We start from the raw sequence: 21,957 nt of genomic DNA on the forward strand, positions 1-21,957 counted from the left end.
GATAATAAAAATAGGTATTTAATGATATTTAAAGAGACTTTTGATGAGTATAAATTTGAATCACAGAAATAAAGGAAGAAAAAAACAAACAAATATGAATGATACACGCTTGAATCTACCCCTTGTTTCTTCTTCATCGAAAGAGGGGAGACGGAGGGAGGGAGAGGAAGAGGGGAGGGGGAGAGGAGGAGGTAAAACGAAATGAATGGGAAAGAAAGAAAGGGAAGAGTATGGTAGGAAGTAAGAAAAAAAAAAAAGAAAACAAATGAGAGAAGAAGAAGGGTCACATAGACTACCTACCCTATACGGTTTAACTTATTCGTGATGACTGTTCCGTCAGTCGTTTTGACAACCCTTGACGAATTTTGACGCGAGCAACGCAACGGCTTGCTCTTGCAAGCCGTCACGAATGCGAGAAAGCATCCACGATGAAATGGAATTCCATCGAAGCGAAAGAGAAAAACAGAGAGGGTGATTAAGGGTGAGCACTCCAGACAGCAGAATCACAATCGATATAATAACGCCAAGCTACACTCGATCGTTCGTCAGGGTTGCGTCTGAGTTACCTAAGTACATAACGTTCGTGATACACACCATATGAAGTACCCTTTGCTACATATACTTTTATTTTTTTTATTTTTTTTTTTGTTTATTTTTTCTATTCAAATTACGTGCTAAAAAGTGTCGTCCTACTCGTTTTGTTTGTTTGTTTGTTTCTTTTTTTTTTCTAATACAATTATTACATCACAAAGTATTAAATAAAATCTATTGTATGTTTTTTTTTTTTAATTTCTATAAATATTACTTGATATTATGCAAATTTGTATTTATAAATAATCGATATTATCTTTCATTGTCAGTCATACGATATACGAGAATTTAGTTTGCATTTGAATTCGAGATACACATAAAGACTCTTGTCTCTTTCGATACGGATAAATATCATTGATGAATAAAAATTACATTATACAACGTAACAAAAAAAAAAACAAAAGGAATTTGAAAAATTAATTTTCTATTCTTTTTTTTTTTGTTATAAAAATAATTTTCTATTAATTATTGAAATTTTGTATTTGAAAAACAAACGATAAATCTGTCAGTCAGTCATGATATACAATAATTTAGTTGCATTAAAATTAGAGATACACATACACTTTCCCTTTTGGCATGCATAGATATCATCGATGAAGAAACGTAGCCGTACGTAATGCAACGTATGCTTAGGTTCCACGCAAACGGCGCGTAAGGAAAATCCCGCTGAAAGGATCCGGTTCATTGAATTGGCCGAACAGTAGATACGTTCAATATATATATATATATAAGTATGTATCTATTTATCTATCTATCTATCTATCTGGTATCAAATCCGTCGAATATCGAACGTGTACAAATCTCTTATATTTTTTTAAATCACGTGTTATGTTATTTTAAAAGGCCGTCGTATCTACTGGGATCCGCCGCTATCGGGAGGCCGATTAATTTTTCTATCAATAAAGGAGAAAAAGATAGATAAAGAGAAAAAAGAGAGAGAGAGAGAGAGAAAATGTGCATACGTCGCACGCGTTCACGCAAAAGAAAAATAAAAGCGATCGGTACGCGTGTGCTTTAGAAACAGGGTCATAAAAGGTCAGGGAGTGGGGAGGAGTATGGGTATAAAAAAAAAAAGAGGGGAGAAGAAGGTAAAGGTAGAAGAGGGGTTGTTGAAGGAAGGAGAACGGGGTGTTTCATAGAAACCTGCTGCTGCAACAAGGGTACCTAATTCTGTGCTTTTATCTCGGCTTACATTCACACATGGTACACATGTCGATATTGTATATTAAAAAGTATAGGATCGTACTATCATCGTGTGGACAGTAAAGAGACAGAAAAATGATGTGAGCGTGGTAAATGCATCGAGTTATTAATGACGACGATGGGTCAGACATTCTCGTAGAAGATTTTTCAGACGAGTCAGTCATATTTTTTAAAATCTCTTCTTTCTTTTTCTCTCTCTCTATATATATATATATATATATATATATATATCTCTTTTCCCCTCCTTTTTTTGGGCTTCACTAACTCTACCTTTTCTATCCCTCATTTTGCCCATTCGTTTCGATTATTTTTCTTCTTTTTTTTTTTTTTTTTTTTACAATTCTAATTTTTTTTTCTTTTATCCCTGAAATGACAACCGCCCTCCCCATGCAGTATGTTAGTGGTTCATACTCGAAAGAATCATTTTTCCGCTCGGTTTTCTTTTTATAGGCGGATGGATGATTTTTTTTACCTTTCAAGGGTTACGAATGTTCCATTGTACACTTTTATAAAAAAAAAAAAAAAAAAAAAAAAAAAAAAAAAACGATGAAACCTGGAAAAATAGTTCCAATTCTTCTGTAAACTGTGGAAGCAAATGCGTATCCTTCCTAATGTGTGTACCTGAAATGGAATATTGTAACGCGATATGATTACGTAACGTTGAATAGATTGGAAAGTTAGATGTGTCGGGAGAGTTCATTGAACGATAAAGAAATAAATATACTGTCTGATTTATTTCATATTAATTTTTATTATCGTTATTTTAACTGATCGCGATAGATAGTTACGTTAGATTTAATTGTAGGTAACGAGACAGTGTGTTGTACTCTAAAAAAAAAAAAAAAAAAAAAAAATAAAAGCATTCATCAAATTCTCCTACTATTAATTATCCTTTATATCAACTCAACAAACGAGGGTCAATTCGTCCAATGAGAAAGACGTCACGCTGGTAACACGTCACGCGTATATTTTTTTTTTATTTTCCTCTTCGAAACCATTCCCGCAACTTCCGGGATGCTCTTTCCGGTAAATCGTGTTGAGGATGACGTCATCACCCGTAAATCGAGCAATCTTCCTTTTTTATTGTTTTTTTTCTTTATCTTTCTCACTCTTTCTTTTTCTACCATGTTACTTCTTTATTCCCTTACACGTCTTTTCTAATCGAAAAATAAATCAATTATGACGAAGATATATACAATCATGTTTTATAAGCCAGGAAACGGAAATGAATTGTTCACAATAATTATAAAATGTGAAAAAGAAGATATTTCGTTTTATTGATGTTTGAACAATATAATTAAAATCAATCTATAGTCATAGTTTTAACGCACACAGGTGTCTCTAGATATTTCTAGTTATCTTTAGTTCTATAAGTATATGTAATTCGATCGATATAAACTGGCACGATCTCTCGTTCTCTTGTTCCATGCACACGTGTTACTACACTGTTACCATTTATATAAGAGACAATTTTCCTTTTCCTTTTTCCACACGATAAAATTACTATACATACTCGTATGACGATCAGATAAGATCACAAGTGTCCAATTTAATGTGTCGGTTGAAGAGAGACGATAATTTCAAACGAAAGTGTGTTGGAACTTTTTTTGTTTTTTTTTGTTTTTATTTTATTTCACTTACAACAAATAACTACGTTTATTACTTCCGAAAGGTTCGAGACTATGATAATAAACCTTTCTCTTTCATATCAAATAAAGGACAGAGAAAAAGATGTAAGAATAAGGTGTTTTCTTCTTCTTCTTCTTTCTTCTTTCTGTTTCTGTTTCTGTTTCAGTTTCAAATTCAGCTTTAGCATATTTCAGTCGTTGTCATGGCAAAGAACATGCACGAAACGCAGCGTGACTCACGCGAACAAGATCGTTAACAAGTGAGTTGCTTCTCTCCCATGCCAGTACTCTATGAAGTGTACACTGACCCTACGTAGTTTGCCCGAGCTGGAGCAATAATCCCTTGACACCCGCTAGTCAGACAGCATCGAAAAAGCTTTTTTCTTTTTTTTTGTTCTATCTTTTTCTCGCCTGGTATGATCTGTTAAGCCAATGAAAAAAAAAAAATTTCACGAGAAAAAAAAAAGTAGAAGAAGAGAGAGAATCGCAAAAATCTATTTATTAAAATTTGAATATTCCTGAATAAACGTTAATCATCAAACGATGAAACGTTTAACAACGTCAACGTTAATATTCGTAAATTAAAATTTGATCGATTTTTCTTTATAATACATTAACTAAAGCTTTGAAGTACATACCAAGTATGGAAAAAGAGAATTTTTAACAATTTCGACAGAACAAATATTTCAAATTAATAAAACAGTACTTTGTTCAATTTCTTTTTATTTTGACATCAGAACAAGTGCGAGAGGCAAAAAGGAAAGAAAGAAAAAAAAAAGAAATGAAAACAATTTGCAAGATCTCAAAAAAAAAACACGAACATTTAGAATTTATAGAAAAATATTGTTCTTCTATTTTATTTATACGTTGCCAAGAGAGAGCTTTAATGGCAAATAGAGATGAAAGAAAAATAGAAATAAAATGTAAACAAAAATCTGGTAAAAATTCCAAACCGTTCGATAATAAGAAGAAGAAAACGTAGAACGTTGAAAATCCGAGAATTAACAGTGTAGAATTTTTTTTTTTTTTTATTTCTTTTTATCCCTTTTTTTTGACAAGGTATGACTGAATGGATGGATGGATGGATGGATACATATCACAGAAAATGTATGTAAGGTATAACAGAAACTAACATAAATAAGTAAATAAGTAAGTAAGTAAGTAAGTAAGTAAGCAAGTAAGTATATAAGTATAGTTTAAATACGTATGTTGGTGGAACGAACGTAAGTGGGTGGGGGCGGGTACGTCTATGGAATTATCTAACCGCGATTTTCTCCGTCCTTACTTTCATCTTAGACTGGTTCTACCGCTTTTACAGTACGCGTGCGCCAACTCACAAGAGCACGACGTTTACCGATTATCTTTCTCGACACGCTTTGACTATACGCACTTTTCTACTTTTCTATTTTTCATTCGTATCTCTTTCTCTCGCTGCTATCACTCCAAACGCTAATTCTCTAAAAAGAGAAAGAGAGAGAGAGAGAGATTACCGTCAAGGTGAATTTCCTTTTAAAAAGTATCTGTCGACAACTCTCACGCGTATACATATATAACCCAAGTACACCTTTCAATTTCGTAGAATCAACGGAAACTTCTTTCTTTATGCCATTTCTTTTATGTACAAAAAATTGTTTTTCCTATAAACATTGTCAATGTATTATTCTACGTTCGAAAATACAGGAAAAAAAAAATTATTATATAAATTAGTCATTTAACTAGTCATTTAACACTAGAACTACCACACCAGTCATTGTGACTGGTTGGTCTTTGACTTGATTTGGTATCAAGAATATTTTGATACCATGGATTGGTACCAATGATATTTTGATAGAACATGGAGTTTCTTTTGTAAAGTAATAATAAGTCAATAAATACAAAAATATTCTATTTTTACGTCTTTTTTTTAAAGACCAGTTATTTTGACTGGTTTTGATAGAGATAGCTACGTCACAACTGTCGGTAGTTCTAATGTTAAAGCTTTATTTAAAAATTATAAAATGAATTGCAAAATTGTATAAATGTGTTCATTTGAAAATGTTGTCCGCTTATTCGAACAAAATATTTGACACCGTTGTAAAGTATACTGTTTATGACATGGCAAATTTCTTATCGATTTCTATCAATTTTTGCATAATTTATATAACGATATCGTTAATTATAAGTCTATCTCAATTGCATAAACTTCTTCTTTCAATTTTCTCCACAAATAAAGATTTAGTAAAGTAAAATTGGGTGACCTAGTTGATTATAGAAACTATTGTTCAAAAAAGGGTAGTAAAACACATTACGCAGAATAGTCAAACAATACATTTAAAACAGTTTTACAATTTGTGTTATAACTTTTGAATAAAGCTTTCAATGATTTATATGTTTATAGAACAATTTTCTCTTATTTTTGAATGTCGAATACGCTTTGAACGTTTGCACGAAAAAAAAAACTTCAGATATTAAATCTATATACATGATTCAAACCCCCGAACAAACTCGTGTTCAAACTTCTACCTACGTTATTATCGATGTTTGACAATGTCAGCTAAAAGAACCTTTCTCTCAGACCATTTTACGATTAATTATCCGTAACAAGGAAATGGTATTGTTCAATTTTATCGATAAAGAAAGAGAGAGGAGAGAAAGCAAAAAGAAAAAAAAAAAAAAAGAAGAAGAAAGAGATAAATCGTACTGTGATGTGTCCAATTTCAAATTGATCCTGCGAGATTAAGTGACAAATGTAAAGTAGTAACGTTTAAGATTTTTAATTAAAGATCACAATAACGAAGTAAGAATAATGAAAAAAAAGCGAGAATAATGATATGAAAGGAGAGTTTTCAAAGACTTTAAGATGAGATAAAGGAAGAAGATCCAATATGACCCAATTCGATATTTTGATCATTTAGAAATATACTAAACATTTATTTTCCAATTTATTTCAAAGATACACAAAATATATAAGTGTTTTTAATAATATCAAATAAATAAATATCATAATATGACAAATTCGAAGTGATAAAAGGAAAATAAAGGAAAGAAGATCGATGATTGAGTGTATGTGCGGATAAATAAGTGAACATACTACTAGCAGTCACGTGATTTGAGTGATTAGTAGAAAGAGGACATCAATCGATCTATCGGCAATGATCGATCTCTGAAGTTTCATCGAACGGTACATCTGTTCATTCTTACCTCTCACATATAGAAATATAGATATAATATTATAGAGAATTTTCACAACAACACAATATATCTCGTCGTCTCGTAGAAAATGTTGAAACGTATAGTAGCGTCAGTTAGGTACCAACCAACTAACCAACCAACCAACTCGTAAAATATCGTCTCGCGTTGATCGGTTATAAATTATTTCGTGTTTTCCAGTGTAACGGTAGGTTAAAATGAATGATTAATATTATTCGATGGCCTATTAATCAGTACCAAGCATTCAATGTTAGTATTCTAATTAGCCTTTTTTCCCCCCTAAGGAAGGACAGCACGAGTGCGAAATAAACGAGTCGAACTACGATAAGCAAACAATACGTTTCTTCGTGCTCGTAAATTAATTCCTAAGCGGGATCACGTGCTCTTTCCCTCTCTCTCTCTCTCTATCTTTCTCTCTCTCACACACACACTTTCTCTCTTTCTCTCGTGCGCGCGTACTCAAGCAATGTGTACAGTTTATAAGCGGGGAACGTAAACCGGTGTCGTACCTAATAATTGATAACCCGAGCGAAACGATTTGTTCGAAAGGGGTCGTTACGATCTCCCGACGATCGTATCGCTCTAGTCACGAAAAACACCTCTCTCTCTCTCTCTCTCTTTCTCTCTCTCTTTTTCACTCTATCTTACTTCTTCTTATACTTATACTTATACTTCTTCTTCTTCTTCCTTCTTTTCATTTTCTTTTTCTTTTTCTTTTTCTTTTACTACTTCTCCTTTTACTTCTTCTTCTTCTTTTTCTTCTCTTACTCGAGGTAAAGTGATTGCTTATATAAATTTGTCAGGAACGATAGAGCAAGTTCTTGGAATCGTTTTCGTCCCTTACATCCTCCCTACCACTTTCTTTCAATTCTCACCAACGACAAGTCGTTTCGAGTATTCTACAAATCGTGATAATAAATTTCTAAAGTTTTAAGAGAGATTCCCTCGATCTGTTATCTTTGTGAAATTATTTTTGTTACATATGATGGGTAAGGTTTTATAAAAGAAAATTGTTGCACAAATTTCAAATATAATCTCATTCATGAAAGATCAATTACTGATTACCTCCACATCACTTTCTTTCAATTCTAACCAATGACAAGTCGTTTCGAGTATTCTACAAATCGCAATAATAAATTTCTAAAAGTTTTCAGATTCCCTTGATCTGTTATCTTAGTGAAATAATTTTTGTTACATATGATAGGTAAGGTTTTACAAAGGAAAATTGTTGCACAAATTTCAAATATAATCTCATTCATGAAAGATCAATTACTGATTACCTCCACACCACTTTCTTTCAATTTTCACCAACGACAAGTCGTTTCGAGTATTCTACAAATCGCAATAATAAATTTCTAAAAGGTTTCAGATTCCCTTGATCTGTTATCTTTGTGAAATAATTTTTGTTACATATGATGGGTAAGGTTTTATAAAAGAAAATTGTTGCACAAATTTCAAATATAATCTCATTCATGAAAGATCAATGAAACATAAGTATCTTAACCATTTCTATATAGTTGCGTATTAGGAAGAAAAGAAAAAGAAGATTAACATTTTCAAGAAATCTGATCGAGAGAAAGGAAGGAAGGAAGGAAGGAAGGAAGGAAGGAAGGAAGGAAGGAAGGAAGGAAGAAGCTTATGAGAGAATGAATAACGGATATTTTATGAAGATTATAAAGGAAAAAAGGATGTCCTTTCCCTGTAGATTTGATACGAAAAAAAAAAAAATAAAAATAAAAAGAAAGAAAGAAAGAAAGAAAAAAAAAGTAAAGGAAATAAAATAGACACAAAACGACCGGATGTCTAACACCTTTTTTTCCTTCTTCCACAAGCTCGTCCTTTCGTTTGTACCTAGCAAGCGTGGCAGGTCTAACAGGTACCTCTCTCTCTCTCTCTTTCTCCTACTCTATGTTCCTTTAAAAAAGAATTTAAGACCTGCAAAAATACACGAGAGAAGGATTACTCCTATGAAAAACTCGGTGAGCTCGATCATGACGGTTAAGTTTCGTTTTGAATGAAAAGTAAGACGAGAAGCGTGCACAAGACACGGTGGGCGTGTATGAAAATAATCGTCGCAGGGAGTACGATCGCGTGTGGGCCGCCTTTAATGTTCACCAAGGGAGAGAGCACCAAGTAGACCCTTTTTTCTCTTTCTCTCTTTCTTTCTCTCTCTCTCTCTCTCTTTTTCTTCTTGGACGGCCCGGCCCTTTCGAACGACGGTTGACGAGCGGACCGCTAAAGAGTTCTCTTCTATCTTTTTCTCTCTCTTTCTTTCTTTCTTTCTTTCTCTATTTCTTTCTCTTTCTTTCTTTATTTCTCTCTATTTCTTTCTCTTTCTTTCTTACTCTTTATTTCCTTTTTTTATTCTTATTTCTACATCCGCGCCTCTTCGACATTGCAAATTATGCGTAAGGGGATCGTGCTGAGATCATCATATTAAAGAACATCCGAGAAAGAGAGTGAGAGAGAGAGAGAGAGAGAATATATGAGATCGTTATCTGCGACGGATTAGACGTTTCCTTATGTAGAACATCTTTAACGTACTTTCAAAGTGGTATCGAGTTGTCAATAACGAAACTAGCCTTATTAACACTAGATTTACGGTACTTGTCAATCTAATGGCTTTCATATTTCATATTTTTAGTTCAAGATATGGTCGATATTAATTTTTTCTTTTTTTTTTTAATGATTTAAGTTGATTTCTTACATATTATATTATATATACTTCACTTTTTAATATACTCGTTTATATGATAAATAGCATTGCTAATAGTTACAACCGTCTATTTATAAAAATCGATTATTCAATGTATATTTGTTGATGCAATTTATCGATTAATTTTTTTTGGATTTGACACTATTAGACATAGGTGTATTATTTATTAATCAATTGATTAGATATTTATTTAGATGTTATTCGAATTGTATTTAATTAATATATTAATATAAAATATATTTCATTCTCTAATTGTGTTAATATTATTTAATTGCAATAATATCAAATAGAACGATTAATTGATTAAAATATATGTGTTCAATTTACACGTGTCGATGTAATTTGTCAATTAATTTTATTGGATTTAACACTAGATTGATTAATTAAATATATTTGATTTTTCAATATTAAAAGTTAGATAAATTATACATGTAATATTATTGTATTAACATTTTCAGTTACTTTCGTTGATGTAATGGTATAAAATGAATGTTATTTAAACTGTATTTTTTAATATACTCGTCAATTTCCACATGTCGATGTAATTTGTCAATTAATTTTATTGAATTTAACACTAGATTGATTAATTAAATATATTTGAGTTTACAATATTAAAAGTTAGATAAATTATACATGTAATATTATTTTATTAACATTTTAAGTTACTTTCGTTGATGTAATGGTATAAAATGAATGTTATTTAAACTGTACCTTTTTAATATACACGTCAATACGATGAATAGCAAATTTACAACAAGTTACAATCATCTATGAAAACTTATTATTCAATTAAAACGCGTTGGTGTAATTTATCGATTAATTTTATCAGATTTAATACTAAACGAAACCAATGGAACTCATTCAATTAAACGTATTTCATATTTTAATATTTTTTTTTTTTAATTTTAGATAAATTATAAATATTATTTGTTAAATATGACAATATAATTCTCACGATTATAATAAAAAAGAAAAAAAAGAAATTAACGTTTAAAATAAAAATATCAGCCTCGTAAATGAAATTCAATTTTATGTAGGAAAGAAAAATTGAAAAAAATTGGCCTTTGTAATTAACCTGTTAACCAAATGGGACTTACAAATACGTAAAACATATTTTACGTATTTTATATATAAATAAACGAAAAAAAGAAAATATATATATATAATATTTCATAGTTTATTCATTTATTTTAATTATAAGTGATAATAAATAATAAATAAATAAATATATAAAAAATAATAAATAAATAAATAATAAAATAAAGCTATGTAATTAAAAAAGGGAATTACCCGGTTAACAGGTTAAGGAAATAAATAAAAGAAAAAATTAGAAGAAAAAACATCATGTGTGCAGATCACACATGTCAGAAGTGAAATCTTCAAAAAAAAAAAACTAAGTTTCGAGAGAATGAAACGAATACAAAATATCTGCTGTAGAATAATTGTATTTTCTTCTTATTTAGTATCGTGACCGTTTCATCGTCTCCCACCGCTCCGTTTCATAGCCGCCTACCGCTCCGTTACATAGCCGCCTACCGCTCCGTTACATTTTCTCAAATCACACCCATTCTAAACGAGTGTTCACTTCAAAAATGTACAAAATAGAAACGTAAAGAAGGAATAGGATTCAAAGTGTCTCTAGTTAGAAATTTGTAATGTAAGATTGGAAGAATTTCGAAGAACTTGCTCGGTCGTGCATGAATATTTGAAGGAAGAGAGAGAGAGAGAGAGAGCATTCTATTTCACCATTCTTTTCCATGCATTTCCAGAGACGTGCGTTTATGCGCGCGAGCGCGCATATATGTTCCGAGCATTCATATGCATGCCGAGTATGCATGCGCGCTTGGTGGCTACGAGGAACCAGTGATGTTTTCTAAAGAAGAAACGTCTGCCAAGTCGATGCACTTTTTGTTATCTTCTCTTTTTCTCTTTCCTCTTCTTCTTCCTTCTTCTTCCTTTTCTTCAATTCCATCACATTTTCCTCTAATCATCACGCTTCACCAAACGAGAATTAACATTAAAGTTGACGTGTGTATATATGGGGACACGATGCTCGATATTCCTTCCCATCAAGATGATTATACAATGAACGACGATGATACGGCGTTTATCGTACCACTGATGTATAATCGAAAATTAACCTGTATCTTCTTCTTTTATTGACGTCATTCAAATTGACAAGTTGAAATATATCGCTTATACACAATTTTCATATTACTTTGAGCATAATGGTAGATCCATGAGTTAACAATTATTATTATCACTCTTCCCCCTCCCCCTCTTCTTTATCACTGTGTCTCTCTTACTCTCTGTAATAATTAGAATTTTTTGTTTTTTTTTTTTCAATATAATTTTTATACCATTATACTCTATATAACGAAAGATAATATTTAATATTAAATAGGTTATTTATAGAATCCAATCAAACATAAGCAAAGAAGAGAATAACTTGATTTAGATTTTTTATAAGTACATATAGCAATAGTTATCGATTAACGCAGTGAGTGCCTACCACCGATATAGAATTACACCCTTATCAAATGCGCACGTTTATAATTACATCGACGCTCTCATTAAGGTCGATCGCAAAGGGCTTCCCTTTTGGACATATATCGCCGAATGAGTGTAATTAGTTATTATTTCGATCTCGAATCACGATGAAGGGGAAAATCGATTAGTATACTTCGACATGATGATAATAAACAGTGGTATGATCATTATTTGACGGGCTATTAAATGAAACGAATTTAATTAGAAAAACAAAAAAAAGAAATTAAATTAAAACAAATAAGAAATGAAAAGAAAGAAAGAAAGAAAGAAAGAAAGAAATCAATCAATTGACAAGAATCTATCTGGTAAGTTGAAAATGTCGATTTTCGATGAACTTTTTTTTTTATCATTGTGTTGTCATTTGAAACGTACTGTACACCTACACGTACGTGTACACGTAGGTAGTACCCCGAACGTACGTACTTATGCGAACCGGACAACCTTGCCGTCAAGTATCGCTTCCACGAATACCAAACGTCCCCGTATACTTACAACCGACGCTACGAGAAAACGGAGAGAGAAAGAGAGAGAGAGAGAAAGAGAAAGAAGGAGAAAGAGAGAGAAGGAGATAGATATAATGATAAAAGAGTGAGAAAAAGAAAGAGGGAGGGGGGTGGGGAAACGATATTTTGCACGATCTGACCAGACGAAAACGATTTCTTCGAAATTTTTGTTCAATGACCAACCTCGACGACCACCATGATATTACGATGTGATATGTATTTTCATGTAAACATATTTTTTTATTATTTATATCTTTCGTTTTTTTTTTTTACTCCAGAGTCCGTCGTTAAAGAAGTGTCAGATTCATTTTCTTATAATTTTTTTTACCTTTTTAGAAGAAATTATTGTTGACGTGTTTTTTTCTCTCTTTTTCACTATAAAATTTAAGCTACCGAGCGAGATAAATCTCTCTCTCTCTCTCTCTCTCTCTCTCGCATGGGTCCAAAGAGAAATTTGATCAACGTTTGCAATAAAAGTTTGCACGATGTTGCTGCTGCTGCTAACTAGGCTGCTATTCTTTGCGAAAATAATTTTTTTTTCTTTTTTTTTTTTTTTTTTTTTTTGGCTTTTTATCCTACACGATAAAACGGTACACGCGTTTTACATGAGGGGAAAAAGATAAAAGAGAGAGAGAGAGAAAGTAATTTTCGCTTGGAAGAGTTCTGGAAAATTTGTGTTTTTTTTTTTTTTTTTTTTTTTACCAGCAAAACTAGTTTCAACGATTTTTCTACCTTGCTTTTTCTTTTTCTTTTTTTTTCTTTCTTGTTACATCTAAACGACTATGCGAATGGCGATCAAAAGAAACATTTTTTTTATCTCGCATTGAATCTTTTATTATTTTTTTTTTTTTTCGTACATTTTGGTTTCTTTTCTTTTTTATTAACTAGATTTCAGCAAGATAATTTCAGCAAGATAATTTCAGCAAAAAATGATAACTTCTATTACTTTATTATTATAATATATATATATATATATATATATATATATATTCAATATATATTATATTAATATATATAATTTAATAAATTATTAATTTTATTATTAATATATTTTATATTTAATTATTATATAATAATATATATTATATAATATATATTATAATATTAATATATTAATAAATTTAATATTTAATATTTATATAATTAATATTATAAATATAATAATATTGTATATATAATAATTATATAATAATATATTATAATCATATTATATATATATATATATATATATATATTAATAATTATTATATTAAATATAATAATATATAATAATAAATTATATACAATAATATAATTTATTTTAATTATTATAAATAATAATATAATATTATTAATTTAATAAATTATATAAATTAATAATTAACATATACCTATATATTTATTTATTTATTTATTCCAGGTATACCCCTTTAGGGTGTTTACCCCGAAGGCCTCCCCTACATGTTCGTTCCCCTTGACAATATACTTCATTCTAATTATGCCCTAATATAATATTAGATATTAATATTAACAATATAAAAACAATATAAACAACATTAAACAATATACCTCCCCTATATATATATATATATATATATATTATTGCAAGTATAGCAGACGATTGGAATTATTTTCAAATAGAATGACTCAGAAATTAATAATCAAACTCTTGAGTCGGCGTGAATTTCCGTTTACGTATGTAGACCGTAGCCTCGTTATTAAAATACGATCGAGAAGGCGTTCATTATAAATTCTCATCGAGTATTAATTAACAATGAAATCCATTTGGCAGAGAGAGAGAGAGAGAGAGAGACACCACTCTTCTCTTCTTATTATCTACTTTTTTTTTTCCTAGAGATTAATTTACAAATTGAGAAAAATAAACAATGAAAAAATCCATGCGGACCGTCAATTGAATAGCATAGATCAAATTCCATATTTCATTTTTATTCAAAACGAGACAGAAATGAATTTCAACAATTCGAAGAATTTTCAAATGAAAACAAAACGACGATTTATTTATTAAAAATTTGTTTAAATATTAATAAACATGCTGATATATGTAAAATCAGTCGTACAACACCAATTTTACATTATTAATTAATTAATTACATAATTATTTATTTAATTATTAAAATAAAAGTAATTTAAATTAATTTAAATATTCAATAAAATTAAAAAAAAAAAAAACAAAGAAAAAAATCGACTTTTCATAAAAATATCCACTTTTGAAATTAATAGATAAATATATTATCTATATTAATAGATATAAAATAAATATAATTAAATATTATATTAGATAATATATTAAATAATAAAAATATATATTATTTATATTAATAGATATATATATATATATATATTTTTTTTTATTAATTTTAAAATTTCTATTAATTTCATAAAAAGTCGATTTATTTTTCAAATTTTATTGAATATTTAAATTTATTTCTATTATTTCTAATCTTTCTATATCTATATAAATATATCTATTTATCTTTACATATACATTTATTTATATATTATAATAGATATATTTTAAATATATATCTATTTAATATATCTATTTATATATCTATTTACATATCTATTTATATATGTATATATATAGATATATTTATAAAGTATGAAAAATAATTTCTATCATTTTTTCATCCTATCAATTTTTCAATCTTATTAATTCAAAACATAAAAAGAAAAATGTTCTCCGAAGAAGTAGTATCGATAGAAAATTTACAATTTATAATATATATATATATATATATATATATATATATATATATATATATATATATATATATAAGGTAAAAACTATAAATTATATATGTATGTATATTTAAATATAAAAATCATTGTGACGTTTCATGGAGCTCGATCATTCAGAGCGTATTTTACACCTTTTAATGAAGTGCACAACACGCAATTCATCGAAGGAAAAGGAAAAGGAAAAGGAGAAGAAGGAGGAGGAGGAGGAGGAGGAGAGGGGGACGTGGGAGGAGGCGGAAGCCGATTCGTCAGAGTCGATTGCATTTACGACAGAGGAAACGCATAAATTCTTGCGTAATTAGATCGCGTCAAGCTTGAATATGCGTGTATCACATTGATAAAACTAACACGTTTCTCTTCTTTAACTTCTAACAAATCTTCTCTCTCTTTCTCTTTCTCTTTTTCTCTCTCTCTCTTTCTTTTTCTTTCTTTATCCCTCTTTTGTCTTTGTTTTTATTTTTTTTGATCGATGATGCAAGATATTTGATGATGACCCCCCCGATGCTAACCATTTTTGTACGACCTTGATTGATTCTTTAACAGGCACAAACAAATCGCAAATTCTCTCCTCGGTTACACGAGACCTAGTTAAAAAGGGAAACGCTTACGTAGGTGCGAACAAATCTATGACAACTCTATGATTTATTCTGATTTTTTTTTCTTTTTTTTTCCAATCATTCGATTATTTATGTTCACGATTTATATTATATTAGAATATTGATAATAATAATTATAGTAATAATACTAAGATCGTGATTATGATATACGATTTAACGAGATCAAGTTTTTCTAATAAAATCATTTAAAAGAGATTTCGATAAGCCTCAATGGTAATGATTATTTTTGAAATGAACCTTGATTTATCTTCTTACAATTTATAAATCACCTTACTGACAATATATTCATGACATTAATACATGTATGTATGTATTTTATAGATATTTGATTATCTTAACTAAGAAAAAAAAGCAAAAAAACATATTGTGATTTACCTGTTCATCTATTTTATTTTATTGTATTTGTTAAATTATTCTATCTCTCGTGAATAATAAAATGTTTCAAAAACAACACACAAGCGATTGGATAAATTCGTTAAAATTTAACGACACAGTTCTGAAATGTAAAAAACGAACGTTGGGACAACTTTTATCTCGACTATTTCAGATTGCATTGAAACAAAAATAAAAATAAAAATAGAAATACGCGAGAAGTCACTGTAACGATTTCAACGTATCGCATGGAATCCCTCGAAACGATATTGCTTTGCGAGTCGATTCACGTGATATAAATCGTTTCCCCGGAATAAATAGATAAAAAGATTCGAAAACGAATCATTCGTGGATAAGATTGCACTTTCAAATGCTTTTTATCTCTTTTGATATATATATATATATATATATATATATATTTATATGTGGAATAAATCTTCGATATTAATTCAATTCCATTAAATGTACTTTCACACTTTTAACACAATGTACGTTTATTATTTCAATATGAAAATAATAATCATGCATTTCACGTTTATAGTTTTACCAATGAGGAAAACATTTAATGAGTTATATGAATATTCATAATCCCACTGTTATTCATTTGAAACAATCAATATTTTCATATAATACAAACAAATATTTTATAATTCTCCTATAGACAATAACATATTTTAAGATTATCAAACACTTGTCCATATTGATATAAATTTCACAGCATAAAAGAGAATTTTATTATAAGAACAGTGAAATATGATATTAGGGATAAGAAAATTGATCTTGTGAGATATGTCCAATCACATAAATCAAATATAAACAATATTTTTATTATACCTTTACGTAGGTACAAAATAATACTCTTATGAGTGATCAATTTTGTTATTATTTAATAAGTAAAATTATATTTCACTGTAAATAAGATACAATATTATTTTGCAATCAAATTGATATCAATTGGAAAGTTGAATAATAGTCAAAATAAGTTTATGTGTTATATTAAGAAAATTGTGAAACTTTATATTATAAGTTAATATGAATTATTTAAAATTTACAATGTGTGAATTACTCCTGTGACTCATTCTATATTACTCCATATCTTGTATGTTTAAAAATATCCTTAATAAAACCTGTAATTGTAAGTATTAGGTGGTTCGAAAAGTCGTTTCGTTTTTTACTGACGCAATAATGCCATTAGTTCATGGAAACCCGACAAATAGTAACACATGAGATCGATGAGAGATTAAATTTATCAAATTCAACTATTTATGACTAATTGAAAGGTTTAGGTTTAACCTCGAAGCAAAAAATAGTCTTCATTTTTACAAAAGAAAAACGAAACGACTTAATAACATTTCTCAAAATAAAAAGACGTTCATGTAATGGAACATTGAATACTAAAAGTTGATTTTACGTTGCAAAAAAAAAAAAAAGGGTTTAGTTTAAAAATCAATTATAACTGTCGTATAAATAAAATGAATTTTGTATTACTTTCAATGAATATTATAAGCCCTTTGAAAAAATTGCAGACCCTTTTTTTTCCCCCTCAAACATTATGTATATCAAAAGAACATTTTATATATTGAAAAGAAGATAAATAAAGTTGATTTAAAAATTGAAGAAAAAAGGAAAAGAGAGAGAGAGAGAGAAAGACACAATTTGGTTGAAAGAAGAAGAAGAAGAGGAAAAAAAAATAAATAAAAATGTTCTTAATCATACGAAGTATTAATTACGGAACAACTCGGTGGAGAATGGAGCTTGTTTGGCGTATGTAAATCTTTTCTGGGGCTACGATTACGTATTCCGCTTCTCTTTGAATATGAATGACATTATTATCGTTTCTCCTTGCTCTTTTATTAAGACCGAGAGAAACCGTTAGTCACGTATGTAAATCGGTTCGAGTGCGCATGTCGAAAAGTGTTGGAAATGGATAATTACTGGACGAAGAAAAGACGAGACAACGAAACAGTATACCGATATAAGGTGTATCTTTTTCTTTTTTATGGTTTCGTGACACGTTTCATGTCCTTGTGCTACAATTCTCCCTTTTTCTGTATTTTTTTTTTTTTTTGTTGCTTAGGATATAATCATTAAAATGGACCTTCGTATTTATAAGAAAATAAATATTTGCTTAATTGTTCTCTTTTATATATATATATATATATATATATATATATATATATATATATATATATATATATTTTCTTGATCTGAATCTAACTATTGATCTAAAATTGAAATAACAACCTTGAAACGATTATTTATTTTCCCTTCAAACATAGATGATAATGATGATGATGATGATGATGATCAAATTGAAACATTGATTAATTTCAATTCCACAATCATCGTCATTGAAATTATTTCTAATTCTCGGAATCCTAATCAAGGAGACTCATTCTCGTGGTAAACCACTGGCACAACGACACGCATCGATTCAATTCTCGAACGAATTTACAGTCACTAATTTTCACATTAACACATTGGGTAACATGAATGGCTTTTGCATTACTGCACATTCGTTGAAAACATTAACAAAAGTAACAAAAAATAATTAATTGACAAAACAGAGAGAACTTATATATAAGATAATATATGTCATTATATATATACAAAACGTAATATTATGAAATAAAATATGTTTGTTTTTTTTTATATACTTTAATAGATATCCAACAAATTTCTCAAGAGTAAATATTCCCTATAGTAATAAATGACCCTTTGAGAGAACAGTCCAATGGACTATTAAGGATGAAATGTTTCTATACTCAACAATATAACCTCTATTATTCCAATTAAATGATCAATTGATATAATTTCACTTTATATATTATGTAAAGATACTTTCTATTAAATGACTATCGTGTCTGACTATATAGTCGTATGGCAATTACAAATAAAAAAAAAAAAAGGGTTGAATTAAAAAAACACAATTGATCGGTCGAAGATATTACGTTCACTTGTGAATTAAAAATGATGTTCATCGCGTCACGTGACACGATAACCCACGATATTAAAAAAAAATATTGCGTTATACATGCTAATTAAGTATCAGCTGATGGATTATTACGAAGTATTTCACGATTACGTTTCATTCGACATAAAATAACCATTACACCATAAATGGAAAGTTCGACGTGGGTTACCGGTGGCCTACGCGGTATTCAACTTGTTAGATTTGCGGTTGCCTTCCTCTCTCTCTCTCTCTCTCTCTCTCTCTCTCTCTCTCTCTCTCTTTCTCTCTCATACTTTTTCTCTTTCTGTTTCATGTCAGCTTCCTTTCGTAACTTCCTGCGGAACGACGAGTAAGACAGAACAAATATCCGCGAGTGACACACAGTTAGACAAACTTGCGCGTCTCATATTACCGAGAATTGAAATCTCGTTTCGGAAGCACGAGAATGTAACGATAAACTAAAGTTTTCTAATAGCTATATGATTGTATATTAGACAGCTAGCGTAACAAATATTGCTAGCTCACTTTAGAAAAATTTCACCGAGTGAAACCGACTTCTTGAAGCTACGACCGCAAATCGGCGACCTCTTTTGATCCTCAACGCGTAATTCGTGCGCTTCCTAACTGTTGTTTCAAATAAATAATATTATTACCGATCTTTCTCTCTCTCTCTCTCTCTCTCTTTCTCGTTATTATCAATTTATAATTCACGACGATGACACAAATAAAATTTCTATTTTTTTGTAAACTCGTAAATGATTAATCGAATGATCTGAAAAAAAAAAAAAGAACAAGGAATATTTTTATGTTTATTTTTTCTTTTTGTTGATATTATCTATCTCTCGTCACCTTTCAATTATAATTTGTTAATACTATTTCTCTTAATTGAAAGAAATAGTATTAATATATAATAAATTTTTATTTTTTTATTTATTTTTTTTATTATTTTATTAAAATATAATGAATTTTTCTGTTTGTTTTTTATTTTTGTTGATATTATCTCTCGTCACCTTTCAATTATAATTTGTTAATACCTTAATTGATTCTTTAATTGATCGTTCTAATTTTTTTTTTTTACAATTTATCTTTATTATTTTTTTTTATTATATTTTTTTATACCATTTTTCTTTATTATATTTTTACATACCATTTTTCTTGACACGTTACATCAATTGAGATTAATTAAACTACTTCTATTCATTGACATTTTATTATCAATAGAATAGATTTTGTTTTAATCGATCTACGAGAATTAACATCGATGAGACTGGAAAAATAAATGATTCTCGATTGTCTCTTGACTTTTATTTGTTTAATACTATTTTTTTAATCTTACCATTCTTTCTCAATAATATCCCATCATTATTTCACAATGTCAATTCTTTCCAGTATTTTTAATTACTATCCATAGTTTCGAATGAAGGTAGTTCGATTATTGTCCAAGTTAATTAATGTGTCATCGATAACGAAGAGATTATCTTCTTTCAAAGAAGAGACTCGAAGATAAGAAAGGTACCAAATTAATAAATTAAAAATTAAAAAAAAATATCAGAAAAAGATGAAGAATAAAAAAAGGAGAGAAAAGATATGCGTAAGTGTGCATGCATGTGCGTGCGTGCGTGTGTATGTATGTGTATGTAAGTAAGTAAATGCATGTAAGGGACAGATTTTTTAAATTAGCTCACAAAGTGAGCTCTCACATCTCAGAAATGTTTCTAGCTCTGTTTCAAATTGTATCTACGTCAAGGCGCCTTGGTGTCCCGCGTGACGTTTTATGCACCGACCGGAAAAGAATATCGGTCTTGTTCTTTCGCTTTCTCGGTCGACGTTCATTAGTATTCCGAACGATGCGTTTCTAGTGGCCACCAAGAATGATGCTGTCAGAGAATGTAAGAAAGATATATATATATATACATATATATATATACGTAAAAGTACGATTTGTGTGTGAGCTAAATGGCTCACCCAATCATAATTTTATTCCGTATGCAAATGCATTGAAACGTTACCTTAAAAGCAACCTAGTGCCAAAAAAAAAAAAAAAAGAAAATGATGAAGGAAAAAGAAGAAGAAAATAATCGAAAGAAAAAATAAAGCTACAGTCACGAAAGCGAGGAGCACAATTTCATACTCACTTTCCATCCCTTCTTATAAAACTATGCGCTATATATATATATATATATATATATATATATATACTACTTCGATAAAATCATTCTACTTCCATTTATATAAGAATTATAAATTGGAGTAGGTCGTCGTCATTTGTTGAATCTCGAAGGATTATAATCAGTAAAAAAGAATTTGTATAAAGAAGACATATGTTAGTATCTCTCTATCGTATCATTCTTTTATGTAGGTACATGTATATATATATATATATATATATATATATATATATATATATATATGAAAAGATGATGAGGAATGACCTCAAAAAATATATAGATAAATAAATAAATGAATGAGACCTTGATGGAAATCATAAAAGAAATTTCTTTCGAGAAATTTACGAATCATCGAACGGTAGAATCCCAAAAGGATATACGCGTTACGCGCCGATAGAAATGAGTAAGGAAAAAGCAGAGCATAAAAGTCTCGAAGGAGGGTATACGCTATGTTTCGTGTCGATGAGAGAAAGAGAGAAAGAGAAAGACATAATATATAGAGAGAAGAAGAGGAGGAGGAGGAGGAGGTGTTAAAGAAGGAGAAAGAAGAGGCAAAGTAGAACGTCCCTCTTTTCGAGTCGCAACTCATCGCTAGAGCTCGTGCTTACTTCGCGTTACCATCAATGCTCTTGTTATTCTTAATAAATCAGATTCCACTATCTACTCTATCAAGGGAACATCGATTAAAACGTTTTATAATCTTCCACCTAAGAGAAAGAGAATGA

At 29.5% G+C, this 21,957-nt stretch overlaps 1 protein-coding gene across 3 annotated transcripts in view; it reads right to left on the minus strand.

The window, feature by feature from the left end:
• The window catches only part of LOC107064539 (rap1 GTPase-activating protein 1), a 126,794-nt gene that overhangs the window by 80,518 nt on the left and 24,319 nt on the right, over nt 1-21,957 (minus strand). The window lies entirely within an intron of this gene.

Source organism: Polistes dominula, unplaced genomic scaffold (genome assembly GCF_049000335.1).
Source record: "Polistes dominula isolate Pdom_NZ unplaced genomic scaffold, Pdom_raw_medaka contig_33, whole genome shotgun sequence".
NCBI lineage: Eukaryota > Metazoa > Arthropoda > Insecta > Hymenoptera > Vespidae > Polistes > Polistes dominula.